This window comes from Dermochelys coriacea, chromosome 5 (assembly GCF_009764565.3).
Source record: "Dermochelys coriacea isolate rDerCor1 chromosome 5, rDerCor1.pri.v4, whole genome shotgun sequence".
In the NCBI taxonomy this organism is placed as follows: domain Eukaryota; kingdom Metazoa; phylum Chordata; order Testudines; family Dermochelyidae; genus Dermochelys; species Dermochelys coriacea.
In genome coordinates, this window is record NC_050072.1 from 121,304,586 (window position 1) to 121,326,036 (window position 21,451).

Genomic DNA, 21,451 nt, shown 5'->3' on the forward strand with positions numbered 1-21,451 from the left:
AAGTCTGTTGAAAGATTTGTGAGAGTTTTTTGAGAACATCTGGGCCCAGCATGAGTGAGCTTGAGCAGACTTATAACTTTGTGTTGTCAGTGGGCAAAACTCTTGGTTTTTCAAGGTTTGGACCCAAATGTGGTGATCTCAACTGAGTTTTGTTATGAGATTTTCAAGGTTGTTCTAACTTGGAAATGCAAAGGAAAGCTTGGTGTGGGTATGTGGGAGCCGGGGGCGGTGAACAAGATTTACAAAAAAAAAAGAACTTTTTTTTTGTGGGGCTCCTGGTGATTTTTACGAAATTTAATGTATATGTCTTATTAGTAATTGTTTACTCAGTAGGACAGGAAGAACCTTGATACCAATCAAGATTCCAATAAGCTATCCAAAGAATGCTAGGGCAGCTACTCTGGTATCTTTTGCTGTAGGGAGGATTCTGCTCCTCTTTGGAATCTAGATAGCCCTTTCTCTGCCCGCTGTAGTTTTCAGGAAGAGGTTCAGTAACGTTCCTCCCTGCAGTGGTAGCAAGTGGTGGGGCTGGGCCAGCCACTGTCCATTTTTTCGTGCTCTGGAGTAACACCCCAGAGTGTACCGTATGCTTGGGAAGTCAGAGAGTGCATGGGTTTGAGGCTTCCAAGGTGTGCTGTGCATTTTGCCTTGTGACTACCATGAAAATCACACTGGAGAAGCATCAGCAGCTGGCTGAGATCCCACCAGTAAAAGGTGGGTGAGGAAAGAGGTTCAAGAAGGGGAGAATGGAGAAATGGATTGTAAGATATTTTGCCTTCATCTCAGTGAAATTTCTGGTTCATTTTGCTGGTTGGGCAAAGGTGTGACTTGATTCCTGTTTTGTCCAAATGGTTTGGTCATCTATAGTTTGGATCTTGGTAAAAAAAAAAGAATTTCTGCTGAGGCCATGAATTGGTAGATGGAAAGAGGAAAATCTGTTCAGGAAAAATATTAAATGCCTGGGTGCTACAAATGATGGTATGTTATCTTGTGCTGTAATTCTTGGTAACAAAAAAATGCTGTAAATTAGTTTTAATAAATCAAAAAGAGCTGAAAAATTTCTACATCCAGTTCTGTGCTTTGACATCCAAATTCTACACTTGGATGCTCAAATTGGCTCAGACAGTTTTACAAACAGTGAATTTAACTTCCCAGCATCCTTGGCGATAAATTCTGGGTGCATTTACTTATTTAAAAATGCTCCTCTGTAGTGGAATTTTATCATGCTATGGATTATTTTCTTTAGCTTTTCGATTTATACATTTTATGATAGTGCACTGTGGCTTGTACATTAATATACTATATTAAAATGACCAACTGTAACAGAAAGAGAAGAGAGAAATATACCGACCCAAACAAGAGAGAGGGATGTAGGGTTTCCCCAGCTAACCAGTTAGGGATCCGTGCCCACTTTTCATCAGTGCAAGTGTTCATTGTCATCATTCTTTGGTTCTTTATACTGTCTGACGTTTTCCAGACAATGGTTTGAACATGGCATTATGAATTAAAAGTGCAAAAGATGTAAATGGAGGTGTGAAATCCTAAAGATATTGAAGATTAAGCACAGAGACACTGATAAATTGATGGGAAGACGTGTGTGGGAAATTGACAAACGATGCAGACAAGAATATGCATGGATTTGGCTTAGATAATAGAAAGGTAATTTCCATTTAAAAATCATAATTTTAGGAATTTAAAAGAGAATTAGAAAAATATTTATAAACTTTACTGTTTTGTTTGAAAATAATAAGGTGATAGTCATTTTGACTTGAAAGGGATAGAGATAAAAGTTATACGATATTTGTTTTGGGGGGGGTTGTTTTTTTTCGACTTATGTGCTAAAAAAAAATAGAGGTATTTTTGTTTTAAAGAAACACTTGCCCATATAAACCCAACTTTTCCTGATTTGTCTTTGGAAACTCATTTAATAATGCTTCACGCTACTTGTCAGATTAGGAAGCAAAGGAAAGGCCACACTGAACTGGTGTGGAATGCTACCAGATTTACTGTAATGTAGCAAATATTAGAAATATTCCTTTGTTTTGGCAATAACAAATATATGCCGGTAAATCCTTGATTTAAGGAGATCATTTACTAGTAAATATTAGTTTAAAGCAACAGTGTGGGAGCCTTAGTTATGTTTTTCATTATTGTGTGCTTTGATATGGCAGGAATGGCTCTTATTCAGATTATGAAGTCAGATGAGTGGTATCTTGTACTCTATTACAGTAATGATTTTGCATACATTATAAATGGTTCCTGGCATTGAAGTAAATTATGAGCCACACAAGTGTCACTTCTTTCATGAAGATGGGGAGTTCTTGATGAAAGCTTATTTTCTCTTGATTCCTCCCTCCTTATATTTACCCAGTAATACAAAAGGAGGTTCATATGGCACTGTGTATGTGTAGTGGTTAAAGGGGAGGATTTGACAGATTTCTGGGAAATGTTGCTTATGCCAAAATAAATCCCAAGTGATCTGATTTTGCCGCATAAACTTTGTGAAAAGAAGACTGTAGCAAAACTAAAGCTTTATATGAATACAGATTTAAGAAGGAATGGAAGGTTGTTGGTTTTTTTATTAGTGAACTGATTACCACAACTGAGAGGTGGGGTTGGCCACACAGACTCCATGCAGAAGAGAAAGACATGCGGATCTCATCATCTTCAGAACAGAATTTGTATCCAGACTCAGTTCTTTAGACACACTAAAATAACAACCTCTGGAACCAGATAATGAATTCACCCCATAAACTGGCAACGTGATAGTTTAAACACAGCTTAGTACTTGGCCTGCATGAATGTAAAGAGAGAAATTAGATATCATGTCCATCTGCTCTGGTCCCCATTCTGTGCCCCACCTTTATTTTTAGCAGAACAAATGAGCCATGTTTTTGCCCATAGCCTTGTTATAATAGAGATATTAGGCCTGATTAGAAGTCAGCAGGAATCTTTCTGTTAACTTTAATGGGCTTTGGATCAGGCCCTTTGAAACGAGTGACTCATTCCCCTTCTTTCTCTAATTGTACACTGCAGCACTTGGTTTCTTTAACGTTTAAAACATAACTGTTCTGTATTCCCCTTCTCTCCTGCCCCCCCATGACTTTTATTAACTGTGAAATGTTTTTGCTCTGTAAAAATGGTAAAAATAAATGTATATGTGTTACCATTGATAGGAAAAGTTAAGAATGCATAGATATTTTTTGTGGAACTGTATAGAACCTTATTACAATTTGAACTTGTCGCCTTTAAACCAAAAGTCAATATCTTTACCCACAAGGAGAGAGTGTTTGATTAATATGGGTGGAGATTAGAGGGACTAGGTCAAATCCTCAGCTGGTGTAAATGGGTGTAGCTCCATTGATTTAAATGGAGCTGCATCTACTTACAGCAGCTAAGGGTTTGGCTCGCTGTTTTCACCACCAGGCAATTCTCATATTTTTCCATGAGCTCGAAAGAAACCTACTGAGAATAACTAAAAAAAAAATTAGTTATAAGGCCCATAAAGTTCAAGCAAAGGGTGTTCCCTGATAAATGCCACGATAAACTTCATGCAAAATTTCCATATTAATTTAGTGTGCAGTTTGCTTCTGCAACAACAATGTGAGAAGATAAAGAACAAGGATTTTCCTTCATTATTCTGGCTGTTAATTTTGCAGATGTCTCCCTTTTCAAATTGATTTTTTGCATAGGTGATTGTTGGAGGGATTAGGTCAGTACAGAGCAGCAAGCAGCATTAACATTGCCCCGGATGCATGGAAAGAAAGACAGGCCTGAGAGGGGTCTCAGGCTGGAGGGGGTTAATATAACCTCTCTCAGGTGCACAAGGTCCAATGGCTTACCCTGAGCCGCATTGGCCTGCCCACCGGCTCAGGTGAAACCTCCCATTCCCTCCTCCTGTTTAATCCCCTCTCAATTCCCAGTTGGGGGAGGCTCTTCAGGGAGCTACGATCCTTGTGTTCCCACCAGTCCAGACAAAGTCCTCTTGCCTTGCGGTTGGGGGTTGCATTTCCATCTGCATTGTAAGGGCAATACTCCAGACTTCCTCTCAGGTTCATATCGGTGTGGACAATAACAACAGAGCACTTTTTTATTTTATTTTATTTTATTTTATTTTATTATCATGATTTAGGTGTATCAATGCCACAAAATGCTATATAAATAGAAATGTTCAGTAGCACTAATAAAAAAAAATAAAAGCAGGAAAAGTCACAGTTGTGGATGGAACATAGAAACATCTACACACACAGCATGTGGGTACTTTAAATTAATAGGACTGCCATGATATTTTAAAGACTTATGTTTTTAATTTCTGAGTAGAAGTGCCCAGCTTCATAGAATCATAGAAGATCAGGGTTGGAAGGGACCTCAGGAGGTCATCTAGTCCAACCCCCTGCTCAAAGCAGGACCAACCCCAACTAAATCATCCCAGCCAGGGCTTTGTCAAGCCTGGCCTTAAAAACCTCTAAGGACAGAGATTCTACCACCTCACTAGGCAACCCATTCGAGGTTGGTAGTAATGGTAATAACCAGACCTCTCAACCCACCCATGCCCAGAGTCAAAACAAGGGACACACAAAAGTTCTTCATGCAGGAAACTTAAAATGCTGTGAGATAAATTCTATTAGTGTGCATAATATGATCCTGTATTTCTGGTGTAAATAATTTTCAAGAATGAAAGTGAGAGGACACCAGATTTTTGTGGAACATTGGCAATATGAGGACTAGAACGAGTGACATACCTTATTGTTCTAGAATGAGGGGCAGTTGAGAGATAAGGTTCATTGTGACAGAAACTGGGGAAAACTATCACCTCTGTGATTCCACACTGTGGAAGGTAGGTACATTTTAACTGGGTCCTTGGAGAAATTTAGATGAGTGGCTTTTTCTGCACTTCTAGCTGTCTTTCATAGTTTTAATGCCGGAAGGGACATTACAATCCTCTGGTCTGACCTGCATAACAAAGGAAATACTGAAATGTAAATACTCCAATTCTTTACCCTCAGAGGTCAAGCCTTTCACTTTCACAACACTTTGAGGGTCAAATTTTGCAGTCTCTGCTCAGGCTAAGCTCCCCAGGGACTGGTGGAGGATTGATTCTATCTGCCCGGGTTAAGGACCATGAGCTGGCACCCAGTGGAGTAGGTGGGCCTGGATTACCTAACCTACCTCTTAACAGGAATTTAAGAGCTAAAGGGGTTCCAGACCTCTCGAGGGGAAGTCCTTATGCTCCAGTGGGAAAGAAATTAACATCCCTGTCCTCTCCACACCAGCTAGTGGGGTGAGAGTACTCCCTATACCCTTTAGAAAATGTATCAGGCACTGTTGTTTGCTCCTGCAATGTTCTGAGTTGTGGAGTCCTTCGTTGGTGCATAATCTCATACTACCCATTTCCCCAACACAAATAGTAGTTTAAAGCTGCAATCTTGACAATAACCTTTTGCACATTAGGACAAAGAATACTCAAGTATTAAAGATATTATGTGCTAATGTTCTATTTGTACAAAACAGTCTATAAATTCTTAACTTTTCCCATTAATGATATTGTAAATTGATTTATTCTTACTACTATTATAGAACTTCTGCAGTCTACTGTCATATAATGAGACACAACCTACAGCACTTCATCTGCCTGTAGGTCTCGGAGGCAGTTTAGCAAACTTTTGTTTGCATCCTTTACTAATTTATGGTCCAGAGTAGTGCAGAAATATTTGGACCCTGCTCAGAAATAACAGTGGCACCCTTCCAGCACAGAAGGATAGCATTAATTAATTGCCTCATGAACCTAACTAATTGGAAAAGAGTGTTTCTTAGTAACAGACATTTTGGCTCAGAATCAAAGACTGAATAATTATAAGCACTAGTAAAGGCATTAAATTGACATTTAATCATGACTAATGCTCAGAGAGTGTATACTATGGGCCATGCAAGAATGTTCTTGCTCTTGCACCAGTGTGTACGTGTAGCTACATGTTGCAGTGAAAGGCAGGCTGTGCCCACACTGTGTTGTGTAGTTATAGGTGTCACTGGGGAGCTGCTGCAGCAGGGACAAGGCTCCAGCAGCAGGAAGCTACGAGTAGACAGAGGAGGCACTGCTTGGGCATGTAGAGAGCCATATAGGGAACATACCCACAGGGTTCAGATGTGTCTTTATTCTCCTAAGCAGTGTCTACACTGATATTTATACCCATGCTAGGGGGACATGTAATGTGTGTACTCTACACACCACTCTAAGGAGTGTGCAATGTAGACATACTCTTATTTGTCCATCTCTGTAGGGAAAGATCTCATAAAGAGGAGGTCATTCAGATAGGCGGATGCAGACAAAAGTGTGATGAGCCTGCTGCCTTCAGTAATGTTCAGCTCTCATTTGAAAAGAGGACATGCTGAGTGCCTGATCCTGGAGTCTTTAAATAGGCAAAATCCCCCTTAAAGCCAAAGGGTAGGATTGGGGTTAAGGGAGACAGTGTATCATTTCACCACGTACAGCATGAGATAGTGAACATCAAAAAGTCTTGTAAAATCTTCACTATCTTCTGCTTGGCTGCTTAGCTTTTTGAGGCATCAATCTATTAATTTCCGTTTTAAAATCTGTGTTTGGGGATTTAATAATCTGGACATTACAAATTGCATTGGGATATCTTTAGTGCATAGGCTCTGGGAGTGCTTCGGAGCCTTAAATCAACTTTAATGATCCAGGTGAGAATTCCTACTTTATGGGGAAATTCTAACATGGTGTAGAGCTAGCATAGGGAGGAGTCTCAAAGGTGTGGCTAGGGAGGCAGGATTACCGGAGTGTTGCTATATCCTGATGATCTCTAACTAGTGTATCAACCCCATGGGGTCAATACTGTCCTTAGGGCTGTGAGAGTACTAAGGCCATGCTACTCTTTTTTTGTGTGTGTACCCTCTGCTGGTTCTCTATGGTGCATAGATTGGCCAGGCCAAGTATCAAGCCCGCATTGTTCTGTCTAAAACTTGTCTGAATTAATTAAGCCTTGTTGTGGTGAAGGTAATGTAGGCTAACAGAATGTCACAGGGCTAGGTGAAGTGAGTTCAAATCCCAGTCAATCATTGTGTTGTCGTGCAATTCACATTGCTTTACTAATAGCCAGATCCTTCCTTAGATCGATATTTTACAAGCAAAAATTAAGAAAAAACAAGAATGACAAACAAAACCTAGAACCTCTTTTGATGCTAAGAAGGTGGCCTCTCTCAGATATTTTCTAACCAACCCACTGTTACTTCAGACGGTAGTGGGTCTCATTGCTCCCTCCAGGTCCCTTTATAAAACAAAATCCTCAATTTTTTTTGGAACTACATTATTCCAATCATTTAAAAAGAACTCAATGCTACCAGAAATTCCTCAGAATTTTTTTCATAGCTAGCAGACAAGAGCGAGAATGGTATATAATCACCATAATCAACAGGGGATGGCAAAGATTCAGAAAATCTAGAGGAGGCTATAAAATCAGAATTGCAGAAGTTTATTGAACTATGCACAGATGAAAAACTTAAAATGAAACAAAACAGTTTCACAGTATTGTGCAAAACAATTGGCAAAGGCACCACTTCTGTTTTATAATTACTGGCCTAAACGGGCTGCATGTGCCTCAGTGCTCTCGAGTTAACCAAAAACTGTCTGACTCCTGTCCTCAGCTGCTTAGTAAATAAACAAGGAAATAATGGCATATGTTCGCAATCTGCAGAGTCATGTGCTAGGTCTCTAGTACTTGGAGATACTGCTTCATAGGGTTATAAACATTATTGTTGAAAAGTATATCTAAGTGATAAAACAAAAATAATGGACATTGCGGGGAGGCCAAGTTGGGCGCTAATTTGGAGTAGCAGTTTGTTGAGGATCTGGCAGAAATGACTTAATGACTTTAACTGTCCTGCTAGTAGTTTAAGTTGTTATATTCCCAAATTGTGGTTCAGCAGCTGGAGCTTCTCTGATCTGCAAACTAAGAAGGTCTGGGTTGGTTTTTTTTTTATTTTTGTGGTGCATAACTTCTGTTATTGTCCATGGGATTTACAGAGAATGCAGAAAGGAGAAATATCCCAAAAGGAATGGAATAATGGTGGCCTGCAATTCATTATTCATGCAAAATTCTCAGTGACGTTGGTGGAATGTTTGCCCGAGGAAGGAGCAGAAAACCCCCAAATCAGGAATCCCTTAAGCTATTGTGGATCTTCTGTGCCGTTGGTGAAGTGGCCATCAATGCCAATTTCCTAATTTGGGTTAACAGGAGAGTTTGTGGTACATGCTTTGAACCTTAAATTCAGCTCCCTTGAATTTCAAGGCTTGAAAGAAGTGTCTCAGAATGCATTCTAGAATAAGAAAGGGGCAGCACGGGGCAGATGGACACTTTGGAAACCAAGTTTAGTCCTAGAACAATCTCATTGTAGGAAATTCCACAGGAGAGGATACCTTTTCTTGCCCTCTTGAAGTAAAACCTTTGTTCCCAACATTTTAAAGATTAATACCAAAGATTATCTAGGTTCTGCTGAGCAGGTGGATGGGGTGCCTTTGCAGGGTGGTCTGAGTTACATGGTAGTGACCATACTGTTCGCAGTGAGGGTTCTAGACTGTGGGACAGATTCTCTGCGGCATCCAACTAACAGCTAATCGTGTTTGCTTATGGAGCCTATGTTTCATTTTCCCTTCCTGAGCCTCAGCACAGATTTGTGAGAAGTTGCTGGGGGTTGGTTGTGTGTAATAAAGAGCTAAATTCTTCCTTCATATGTATTCATGTGGCTTTCACTAAAGTAATGCAAGTTAATGGGAGATGATTATCATCAATCCAGAGGTAAAGCTTGATCCCTAATTAGGAATTTTTTACCAAATTTATCTCTGGTTTAACTCTCTGAAAAGGTCAATGGAGTTACTCCAAGGATGAATTTGTCCACTGGTAGGTTTGAAGTTATTTTTCAGGCTGCCTTGTTAGCGTACTTATTGATAGCTTTCTTGATGTACAGCTGGAAAAGCCACATGTTGCTGGTGATGAGTGGTACTCCGTGAGTTTGCTCTGTTTCTGATCTGCATCTCCTTTGCAGCTGCCCCCCTCTCCTTCCTACCTGTTCACTCCCAACCCAGGGCCCTTTCCTTAAACAAAAAAAGAAAAGTAGAGTTGGTTGATGCACTGTACAGCTCTTAGACCAATACTGAAAAGAACTGGGTTTCCTGTCTCAATTCATCCTTTTGTAAGTGTTAATACATGGGAAGTTTTGTATTTATTGAATCTGTTTAAGGTTCAAAAATATAAAACAATAGACAGGATAACAGAGCAAACATTTTATTTTACTACAGGAATAGTAAAGTGGGAACTGAGTGCACATAGGGGACGTAGAGATGTTCCTTTTGCATGTTTATATATTTAAATTCCAGGAAGCAGCCCACAGATCCAGTGCTCTTAAAACAGGATTATTTACAGTGTTTAGTGCCAAGTGCTGTCATACCATGGAAGATGCAAGATTTACTAAGAAACTAAAGTGTGTAATTATGTAAAGACTCATGACCAGAAAAACCTTCTCTAACAGCTACACATCTGAAGCAAAAGCAGCATTGCTTCAGTTCACCACTGTTGAGTAAGGATTGAACAGTAAGCAAGGATTTGAACACGCATATCAGTTTTTGAAAAGGCTTTTTATATGTCAGAACAGCCAAACTTACCTAAAAAATGACTTTACACACTAAAATAATGTAATTTCCTAGCGTGACCATTTGGTAAGCTCAGAATTTGCTATGCACAATATCCGTGCCATAAGAATGTGTGGGAAACCATGGAATTAGGACACAAAGAGATGTTATTGAAATCAGACTACTGTATGAATTGGGGAAATGGCATATTCCTGATCCTCAGCTAGTGTAAATTGATGTTGCTCCATAAAAGTCAATTAGGCTATCCCAGTATAGACCAGTTGAGGACCTGATTTGATGTGCTTTGTATTAATCCCCACAGGTTAGACCTCCATGAAGTCCAGAAGTGACATTCTGGCTTCATTGAAGTCAATGGGAGATTTGTCATTATTTTCATTGTGGTCAGGATTTTGCCCCCATTTATTAGTTTAGGCCTTAAATAAGGGCTATTTTTTTTTCAGTGTCATGCCTTATTCACTTTTGATTTAAATGTGTGCCAAAGTGGTAGCTACATCCTTGTATTACTGAACATAAGTGCACAAATACGGTATTATATCAAAATATGGATATTTCTAACAGTCTCTGTTGCTTTCTTTGCCCTTCCCTACTGTATATTTCCAAAAAAAACCAGCTGGAATATGCCTTTGTTTTTGTGAGCAACTAAAGGATGCAAGTGGAATATTGTGCAAAGTAAAATGTACATATTTGCTGGTATCAGCTTGTATTTAGAACTTTTCTTCACAACAATAAAGTGACATATAGGGTCCTTTTGAATGATAAACTTTTTGTTTAATATTATGCTGTCTAGTAGTGACAACAGGAATCATGATTTCTGTTTTCCATTTCTGACTGTGGAGTGGGCAGTCATAGAATCATAGAATATCAGAGCTGGAAGGGACCTCAAGAGGTCATCTAGTCCAAGCCCCAGCTTTGTCAAGCCTTACCTTAAAAACCTCTTAGAAAGGAGATTCCACCACTTCTCTAGGTAACCCATTCCAGTGCTTCACCACCCTCTTTGTGAAAATGTTTTTTTTAATATCCAACCTAATCTTCCCCCATTGCAACTTGAGACCATTACTCCTTGTTCTGTCATCTGCTACCACTGAGAACAGTCTAGATCCATCCTCTTTGGAACCTCCCTTCAGGTAGTTGAAAGCAGCTATCAAATTCCCCCTCATTCTTCTCTTCTGCAGACTAAATAATCCCAGTTACCTCAGCCTCTTCTCATAAATCATGTGCTCCAGCCCCTAATCATTTTTGTTGCCCTCCGATGGACTCTTTCCAGTTTTTCCATATCCTTCTTGTAGTGTGGGACCCAAAATTAGAGGATTGGGCCAAAATAAATCTGATGAGGTTCAACAAGGACAAGTGCAGAGTCCTGCACTTAGGACGGATAATCCACCCTGTACAGCCTAGGGCGAGTGGTAGGCAGCGTTCTGCGAAACAGGACATAGGGGTTTACGTCGATCAGAAGCTGGATATGAGTCAACAGTGGCCCTTGTTGCCAAGAAGGCTAACAGCATTTGGGCTGTATAAGTAGGAGCATTGCGAGCAGATCAGCGACATGATCTTTCCCCTCTTCGCATTGGTGAGGCTTCCTCCTGGTATCCCACTTCCCCACTTACCTCAGGGCTTTGATCTCCTTCCTCTGGTGAACCTAGTTTAAAGCCCTCCTCACTAGGTTAGCCAGCCTGCTTGCGAAGATGCTCTTCCCTCTCTTGGTTAGGTGAAGCCCATCTCTGCCTAGCAATCCTTCTTCTTGGAACACCATCCCATGGTCAAAGAACCCAAAGCCTTTTCTCCGACCCACTTGTTGCCATTCGTTGACTTCCCGGTGGACAGTTCTGGACCTTCCTTCCCAGGGAGGATGGCGACCACAACTTGCTCCTCAAATCCTTTATCCTTCTTCCCAGAGCCTGTATGCAGTGATCCGCTCAAGGTTATCTTGGCAGTATCATGGCGCCCACGGGGAGAAGCAGGAGGGGTAGTGATCCGAGGGCTTGATGAGTTTCGGTAGTCTTCCATCACATCGTGAATACCTCCTGGCAAGCAACAAGTTTACTTACTTTATCTGTGCCTCAGTTATCCTACTTATAACATGGCTATAATAATATTTATTTTCCTCACCCAGTGGGATTGTGAGTCTTAATGTTTTTCAATGTTTTACATCCTGATTAGAGGTTCTACATCTCCACAAAAAGAAAAGGAGGACTTGTGGCACCTTAGAGACTAACAAATTTATTTGAGCATAAGCTTTCATGAGCTACAGCTCACTTCATCGGATGCATTCAGTGGAAAAATTCAGTGAATGCATCCAATGAAGTGAGCTGTATCTCACGAAAGCTTATACTCAAATAAATTTGTTAGTCTCTAAGGTGCCACAAGTCCTCCTTTTCTTTTGCGGACACAGACTAACATGACTGCTACTCTGAAACCTGTCATCTCCACAAAGTATTTTTATTATTAAAGTATTTATACTTTTAAGTCATGTATTGCATTAATACTCTTCTGATTTTTAAATTAGTATTAATACAGAATACAAATGAGTTGGCTGTATTCCCCTGTATTGTTAATATTAATAATGTTGTCACTTTTCAGCAAGGTTATTGCTTTTCAATAATACTAACTGCAACTAAATACATGGGTCAGATCCTCATGCTAGTCAAATTACACTCAGCTCATATATGACTTAATGCCACCTTCTCAATCCAGGGGCAGCCAAAAGCTAGTTCAATCCCTAGCATAGATTAGAGCAACCCTAAGGTTGCTCTAATTTACACCAGCTCTAATGTTCTCTGGGCCCATTCTGCCAGTCCACAATCACTGGAGAGCAAGGAGCTCCATCCACACTCTTTATGCCTGGGACACCAGGACTTGGTGGGCTATAGCTGTCCTATCTGCCTCTGAACCAGATGGGGAATCTGCCCCACTCTAGCCCCTCTGCACCATGGAGTGGTGGGGAGGGTATCTTGACCTGCATTTTAATGATGAACAATTTAAATACATTGAAAGTTGATTATTACTATTTCAGCCGCATTGAGAAAAATGACAGCTAATTTGATCTGTGGAGGGATTATTCAAAGTGCTGCAGTTCACTTGTTAGCGGTTGATAGTTGGTATGGTGTCTGTGTATCATGGAAGGGTTGATAGATGCTTCTATGTATGGAATTATCTAAACTTCTGTTTCAGTTCTACCGATGCCTCTTATTGGGACGTAATGTGTAAATATAATAAATAAGACTGTAACATACATCTGGCTTTTTAAGTCACTAATAATAATGCTGAATGAGGAGTTATTTCAAGAAAAAATGATAAAAGACAGACTGGTGAGCAAATTCATTTCTGTCTGAAATTAATGCAGAACACATGCTGGGTATAACGGGAAATATTGAAGAGTTACACCACATGCTGGGACTTAGCATAAATCCTCTTCTGATTCTTGCACTTATAGACATGCTAGATGTTTTCCTTTGCAATCTTTCTACAACTCCTATATATCAAATCTTTAACTAAATCCACTTTCTTGCATATTTCTTGTAATCCTAATATGTGCCTATCTGGTATTTTCTTTACAGTGCTGTATATTTTCCATAGTGCGGAGAGGTAGGTTACAAAATGTGACAAGGATTTTTTTTTCTAACATTATAATATTTCAAATTTTGATGAAGCATAATTCCATTCCTACAAACGGCCTTTTAGGAGACAAAAAACAGAAGCCATAAATGCAAATATAAAAACGAGGACCAATGGAAGGGCAGGGTGACAAGGTGTGAGAAGCCATGTAGGAAATGGTCCTTGAGGCACACATGCACAGCCAATCTCCTGTCAGTTTTACTAGCTCTGCTAATTCATTACACTTTTAGGGAGCCAGGCTGCAGATTGTTTGTTTGTTTGTTTGTTTGTTTGTTTAACAAGGACCTGTGGGATAGGCCTTCACATTAGGGATTTCCTAGAATTTTCATGTACTCAGGCTGCGCCCTGGGCACATAGCTGACAAAACTATGCCAAATACAAAAACTATGCCACTTGAAAGCCATGTCCTCACCAGAAGTCCATGGGGAAGGCTTGGGGTCAGGGAGTTTGGTACGTGTGGTTTAACATACATGCCCACTGCCCTGGGTGCTCCACATCTGGTGCAAATGATTCAGATCCCTGACGAGTATTTTGTGTGGCAGGCAAAATATAGTATTTGGGACCATTGTTAGTATGCCTAAGGCCCCATATTTAATATTGCTTTTGCTCTTGTCTGTGTTAAGCTTACTGAGGGCCTGAATTTGGCTTGTAAAATTCTAAAGCCAGACTTTGTCACAGCTAGGAATACAAATGTAAATATGGAAATGCTAGCAAATCATAATATACTGTAATTTATTAATATTCTCTTTCTCATGAAGGTTTTGCTTTCCACTTAGTACAATCTCTCAGTTTAAAGTAGGAAGTCCAGTCCAAAATAATGTCCAAGTACCATTTAAAATGTGAATGATTTCAAAACAGAGCAGTTAAAAAGACTAAACCTGCCAGTACTTGCCAACTTTTACTAGCAGTGAGATCATGATTAGTGTGACGCTGGCAGACCAGGTGCCAGTTCTTGCCAAAGCTGTAAGTGTCAGCTGAGCACTAACAAATTCATAGCTTGGAAACCAGCCCAGCTCACCTGGTATGCTAGTATTGTTCAACATAGATGTTACACTTGTAAGAATGTGTTTTGGTGTTTAGACTCTATGGAATGCTTGTAAGTTGCTGCATTGCATATCTTACTTGGAATGCCTGTATCCCATGCAGGTGGGATATGTAAATTTTGGTTTTTTACTGCAAAAAATGCCTGCTGAACCTGTGACCCTGTCAGGAAGGGAATGTGTCCATGCCCACTAAGACAACATCACATAAATGGGTTTGTGGAACATTATGAGTACAAAGACTTGGTTATTGATGGCCTCTCTCAGCCACGAAGGTGCTATGTGAAAGAAAGCACCACGTATCCATGAGCTTAATGCTGGAAGAAGAGGGATAAATAGGGACTCGAATTTTTTTCTTTCTCTTGCTGTTTGGACTCTCACAGAGCTGGAGTTAGGAAACAGAAGCAGAGGTCACAAGGGTCAACTTGGGTGAACCCTAAAAGGCAGTCATTGCCAACAGAGTGCTACAACTCTGTCACCTTTTCAAACCATAGACTGTATGTATTCCTTTGGTGTATATATTTAACCTCTAAAGAACTCTCTTTCTTTTCCTATTTTAACCTTTTGAGTTTTACTATCGGTTTGGCTACAAGTTATCTCTTGGTGTGAGATCTGAGGTACACAAATTGACCTGGGGTAAGTGACGGTCCCTTGAGACTGGGAACAACCCAAATCTTTTGAATCTTTGGTGTATGGCAGCCAAATATCACTAAGTCCAGTTTGTGGGGGCAAGATAGATTGGAATGCCCAGGGGATGGTCGGTGACTCCTGGTAACTGTTATACTTCTTCAGGAGTTCCATTTGTTACTGGGTTGGTGACCTCTAATTCTAAACATACAGTCGGTTTGGGTCTCTACCCTGCTTTTCAAGTCTGCCTGAGGTTTGGCACTCATGGTTGTGAACCTTGCAGATGGTGACAGTGAGATTTATTGTTCTAGAAGTTTTTGCCTTTAATTTGCTGCTGCCAAGGCACAAGGAGAATTTTGGGGCAAACTAACTACTCACATAAGGCTGGATGGTGCAATTCTTACGATTATTTGCTGTCACAAATTAATATTAGTAATTCTTAGTCCCACTGGTTTTATTATACTACTTGTGACAGAAAGGTTGTACTCAATAGGCCTGATTCTTTTCTCACTTATATTGGTGTAAATCATGAGTAACTCAACTGAAGGAAGTGGAATTGCACAGATGTAACATAGGGAATCCCAGAATGCTGGAATGTTACCTTTTACAAATTGGCTTTAATTTGTCACTATTTTTATTTTTTATAGATAAAAAAAAGTGACTCAATACTGCACCCTTAAATATTCAATGAAATCTGTGACATCTATGTAATTTTATATTTGCACTTGACCGAGTTAAATTGTTCCAGGTGGATGATTTAAAATATTAAGTTAGTAATTATAGCAGATCTCTGCATGCAGCCAGAGAAGGATAGTTTATATTAAAGTCTTCCTTTTGATTTTTGCAGACCTTACTAGATTTCTTTGTCTCTAGTTTAGGTTCAGGCAGTGTTTTAGCCTATACTTCTGCCTACTTAAGTGTTGTAGTGTCTGCTATATGCTTCCTTCTCACAATCCTATGTCAAAGTTGCTTTCTAGTAATTTCTTTACCAGGAAAAAACCCACAGATGGATGTGGAATAAAAGTAGGCAGTCCATTTATGACTTGAATGTCATCAGCAAGATGTAGGGGATTCACAAACATAAGAGGCATATGGGACTTTCTTTGTGGGAGTTGTTTATCCAAGGAAAGAATATATGAGGGGGAGAATGCAGAGGTCAGTCTGGCTGATGTTTTTCCATAACTCTTTTCCCAGTAATGGTGCTATGGCTAATGTAATAATAGGTTATTCCCAAGGATGGGTTTAAATACATACATACATGCATGCACATGTATGTACACACATACACATATAAATTGGCAGATATTCATTATTTCACCTCTGCTAGTTGCTGTGGGTGACAGCTGCAGAAGTAACAGAATCCTTGGATAGTTATAGAGCTAGAGGAACACTGTTCAGTACTCCTAACTCTGATTGTCTGAATACACCTAAAGCTTTTCTGACACTTTACAGGCATCTCCTTCCTCCCAATCACGGGAAGAGAGGGCCCTTCCACACACTTCCCTAGTATACACTCCCCTGGTTTCATAGGGAGAATTAAATTAAATCAAAATCCTCTAGTGGCTTCTTACAGGGAGCAGTGAAAAGAAAACCCCATTGGTGGCCCAGTGCCTGCCATCTTCTGGTCTGCTGGAGAAGGAAAGAACAATTAAACACCAACAGGAGCTGAAATGTTTCCAATCCTACTGATAGAGCAGAAAGTAGGGGGCAATGAGATCAGACACCTATTTTGCTGACCATTTCCATAAAGAAGTAAGATCGGGGAAGCAGCCCAGCCGGTTGGCACCTGAAGACACCAGGATCAATAAGGTTTGATTAATCCGTAGTTTCCACCATTGGCAATAGATATGGTACTCTTGATAACCTAAGGAATGTTCCTATCAATTAAGCCACAGTGACATGGACAGAGTAGGCACATAATTTTACAGTGATATGCACTGTGCAGAATGACTGTACCATGTAAGTGATGGGAATACAGGTCCTGTTATCAGGAAATGTGTTTTAAAAGGAAAAAGCAATTGATGTCAGCAGAATTCTTAGGTGTGGTTTCTAAAAGTATCTTCTTTCTCTTGTCCCTTTCGATGCTTTGCTGCAAACATCTCTTTTTCTTTTTTGACCGGGGGGAGAGAGGATTGTTTCACCATTACTGAAATTCTCTCTTTTTCTATTGCTCTTGTGCAGTTATAGTCATCAGAGAGGCTTTTCAGTTATCCAGTCCACTCCCTAACATGGGCAGTGATTGAACTGAGTAACGTTGTGATAGCATAAGGAGATCCCAGGTCTGGCAATATATCTACATCAGTGCTATTTACAGTTAAAGGGATTCCTTCAGCTTAAAAATTACACTGAGGGTCTGATTCTCATTTACACTAAGGTCCACTTACACTTACTTGAAGGCCCCTTTTTATTGCCAAAGAAGTGAATGAGAATCAGGCCCTGAATTTTATTGAGTTACTGTTGTTACAAGTAACACTGAAATTTATGCTCTATGCCTCCACTCCATTCCTCTCTGCCTCCATCACAGAGGTTGTTGCAGGCAGAGCGGAGGAAAAGGGTATGTGACTGAAACATGTACTTATTTATCTTATTTATTTATTTAGTTATTTATTTAGTTATTTATCTTATTGTAACCCGAGGAGCCCCAGTCCTGGCCCAGGACCCCATCATGCTAAGTGTTGTGGAAATACAGAACAAAAGGACGGTCCCTGCTCTGGAGACCTTACACTCTAACTATAACACAAGAGACAACATGTGGATACAGACAGACGGAGGAGTACAAGGAAACAATAAGACAATATTGGTCAGCATGATAGGCTGTGGTCTCAGCACACCAGCAGTCTAACTGTTGTCAGGTTTTTTTGTAGGCCTCTTGGCAGAGGGGAGTTTTAAGAAGGGTTTTGAAGCACTATAATGACCTCAAGCTTTGTGGATGTTTATATGGAGCTTCTCCCAAGCATGAGCAGCAGCATGGGAGAAAGCAGGGAGCTGCTGTTTGAAAATTTAACCAGTGGGTGATGGAGCCAACATCATGGGCTGACCATAACTCTACAACAGTCTGGCCATCATCAGTTGCCAAAAAAGCTCCTGTGTAGTTTGTTGCAGTTGGGCTCAGGTCTGAGGTGATTTTTATGTACGAATTGTAAATCATACAGATGGAGTTATTTCATCTAGAGACTGGTGGCTGTTTAAGACCAAGAGAAGTTTGTGATCGGTGTGTGGTTTCATAGGTGAGACTTTTAAAGATTGAGGCTTGTATCCTTACATTGTTGATAGTACTGAGACTTCTGCACTTGGAACAAGATATGAGTGGGATAGGTTCTGTCACAATAGCAAATGTTTCATTTATAAAGAAGACGTAAGGATACTTGATGATATTAGCCTTTCCAATGGGAAGAAACTCCCTTAACAATGTCCGTAGTCTCTTGCAAATGTGCTGGCAAAAATCCATTTCTATTTTGAAACCTCAGCTAAAAATAGCCCGACTTGTCATGTGCCTGGCCTTTTTTTACAAACAAACCAAATTATTTGCTTACAGCTTTGACTCACTCTAGCTTTGAGGAAATGATTCTTTCTAAAATATAAGTACTAGCTCATCACACAAGATGGTTGAACCTTCAAATTTCCTTTAAAAGGAAAAGTCAGAATTGTTTTTGCAAATGAACTGTTTTTGTTAAGATATCTTTTTTACAGGTCCTGAAAACCTAACGCTGGTAGCTTTGGCACATGACTTGCTCCCAGCAGACACCAGGCAAGCTCTTCCACACACCTCTGCTAAGGCACCCCAAAATACTTGGCTACCATGCTTTTTCTTTTACGCCTTTGTGACTCACCTGAGCAGGAACTGCTAGGTGTGTGTTGGTTTGCGTGATGATGCACTTGAAGTTTCACAAAGGACTGAACTGAAATTACAGCTACAAAACACAATTCACTTTGAACCCAGAGGTGAAGCAGCAATAGCCGTACTTAGCCTGACAGGAAACCATCATCTGAATCATGGGAGAACAGGTTTCCCAGTGGTCTGGTGCTCTCAAGTCTTATCTCTGGCTTAATGGGGATGGAAAGAATCAGTAAGGGGCCCAGGAGGTGTGTTCTACTCTAAGATTAAGGGGAAGTGTAGGTCACCAACTTGGAGGTCACTGTCCAGATAGATATAATGGCCACCCATTCAAACAAACTGGATGGGAGAGCCAGCTAATAAGTCATCCCCTGAACTACTCAGGCCAGATGGCTGCCTTCTGAAGACATTAGAGAATAATAAAACAGTCACTGGAACAACACGCCCCCACCCAAAGTATAAAAGGGGGTTGCCCAGAGATTGTAAGAGGAGGATCCTTTTAAAGACATTCAGATTGGAATGTTTATAGATTCAAAGCCAGAAAGGACCATTATGAGCATCTAATCTGACCTCCTGTAGAACAGAGGCCAGAGAACCTCACCCAGTGAATCCTGCATGAAGTCCAGTCAAGGATGTGATGGAACTAGACTAGAACATATCTTTTAGAAAGTCCTCCAGTCTGGATTTAGAGACTCCCACTTATGGAGAAGCCACCACATCCCTCCATGATCTGTTCCAATGGTTAACTTCTCTCACTGTTAAAAATTTGGGTCTGTTAAAACTCCAAAGTACGAAAATCATCTGGATATTGGGCTATTCACTTGCACCTGCCAGGAAGCCTATTAAGAGAATCCTTGTGTTGCTGTTGTTATTGCACAAAGTAGTGCAATTTCCATTACAATAGGTTGACTGTGCCATGAATACTGCAGTAAAGGCAGTTTCATTGAAGTGACTTTAGCGGTGGTGGGTAATTGTACTACAAAATTGTTCACTTTCAGTGATAAAGATTTCATTTTTCTTAAAAGCTTAATCTGGGCAGATATCCTTTGTCATTCAGGAGAAAAAACAGTTTAATGTTTATTAAAACTATTTCTATGCAATATCAATAAGAATCCTGAATATAGAGTGCTTGGCACTTTCTCACTCATTTTTATGCTCTCATAAAAGAGCGTGTTACTTTTAATGAAGTCACAAGGGAACTAGAAGCAGCTGCCTGCAAAAATATGATGTAATTAAATGGCATTTTTGCAAGTGTTTTTTTAAAAAGTCACTTAAAAAGAATTCTTGCTGTAGTTTTGAATAAATTTGCCTTCAAGTCTTCCCTTAGCAAGACACAAATTGACCTTCTAAAATGTTTTGATCTTTAATTACTTCCTTTCTTATTTAGGAGCTTTCATTTGGAATTTTAAAGAGCCATTCTACAATGTAGAACCAGCAAACCAGCTTCCAACACATTGTATTACGTCCCTTAATATTTTGCACCATTCAATCATTTTATCACCCAGTTTGAAACTGAAGCTGCAAACTTTCAAAGAGAGACAGAAAAAATATGATCTTTGGAAAACATTCAAGACGTGACCATGTTCAAGAAAATAAAGCTCTAAATATCCTAAACTATATTTTTTCAATGCATAATTCACCAGATATGGCTGACTGGATGGTAATGGGCTTTGTGGGGGGGGGAAGGGGTGAGGGGAGAGTAGAAATCTATTTGTCTTAATAAGACAAATGTCAAAGTATTTACTTTTAAACTCACACAAAGTATAGAATTGGTCCAATTCTGTCAAAATAAAAAAGAAAGATATAGTCACAATCTGAGACCTTCAGGAATTAGACCTCTAATACTTGAAAGAGCTAGGAAATATTTGGTGCTGGAAACAAGAGACATTTTAAAGAATTTAAGATTGGACGGAGTTTTCTGGACACAGTTCTCTGGAAGCTACAGAGCCGGATTCTCCATTGTCCTGTACCTTATGCAGCCATTTACATCAGTGCAAAGGGGCTGTAAAACACTACTTAATCAGACTGGTATGTTTTGCATCCACTTTGCACTGATGTAATGACTGCACATAATGCAGGACAATGGAGAATCTGGCCCACAATCTGTAAGAGAAGTTTAAACAGAATAATAAGTGGTAAGCATTTAAACTAACAGACTTCTGTCTGAACTTCAGCTGTCTTTAGGCTTGTTGCAAATTTCATGAGTCTCATAGCTCAGGAAATAATTACTTATGCATCAGCATTTTACAGGGAATGCAGTCTAAGGTACTTATGGCCCCCCATTACCGTAGTGTGTGGGTGCCTCACAATCTTTAGTGCATTCATCCTCACAGCATCCTTGTGACGTAGGGCAGTGCTGTTACCCCGTTTTACAGATTGGTGAATTGAGACAGAGAGAGAGAGAGAAAGATTAAGTGACTTGTCCAGTGTCACACAGGTAGTCTATGGTAGAGTAAGGAATTAAATCCTGGTCTTCTAAGTCCCAGACTAATGCCCTAATAATTGGACTATCCTATCTCCTGTTTCTGCCTCTGTTAGCCCATATTTTCTGTGTCTATTCTCTGTCTCTTGACAACATCTCTTAAATATTTCTTACACACATTCGCGCACACATGGAGTTAAAATTCTAGAGTAGGGTATAAACTACTTTAAAAGCTTTGGGGAGTAATTGCTCCA

General features: G+C 40.0%; 1 protein-coding gene across 1 annotated transcript in view; it reads left to right on the plus strand.

Annotated features, from left to right (window-relative positions):
* SVEP1 (sushi, von Willebrand factor type A, EGF and pentraxin domain containing 1) overlaps positions 1 to 21,451 on the plus strand; it is a 170,313-nt gene that overhangs the window by 22,350 nt on the left and 126,512 nt on the right. The window lies entirely within an intron of this gene.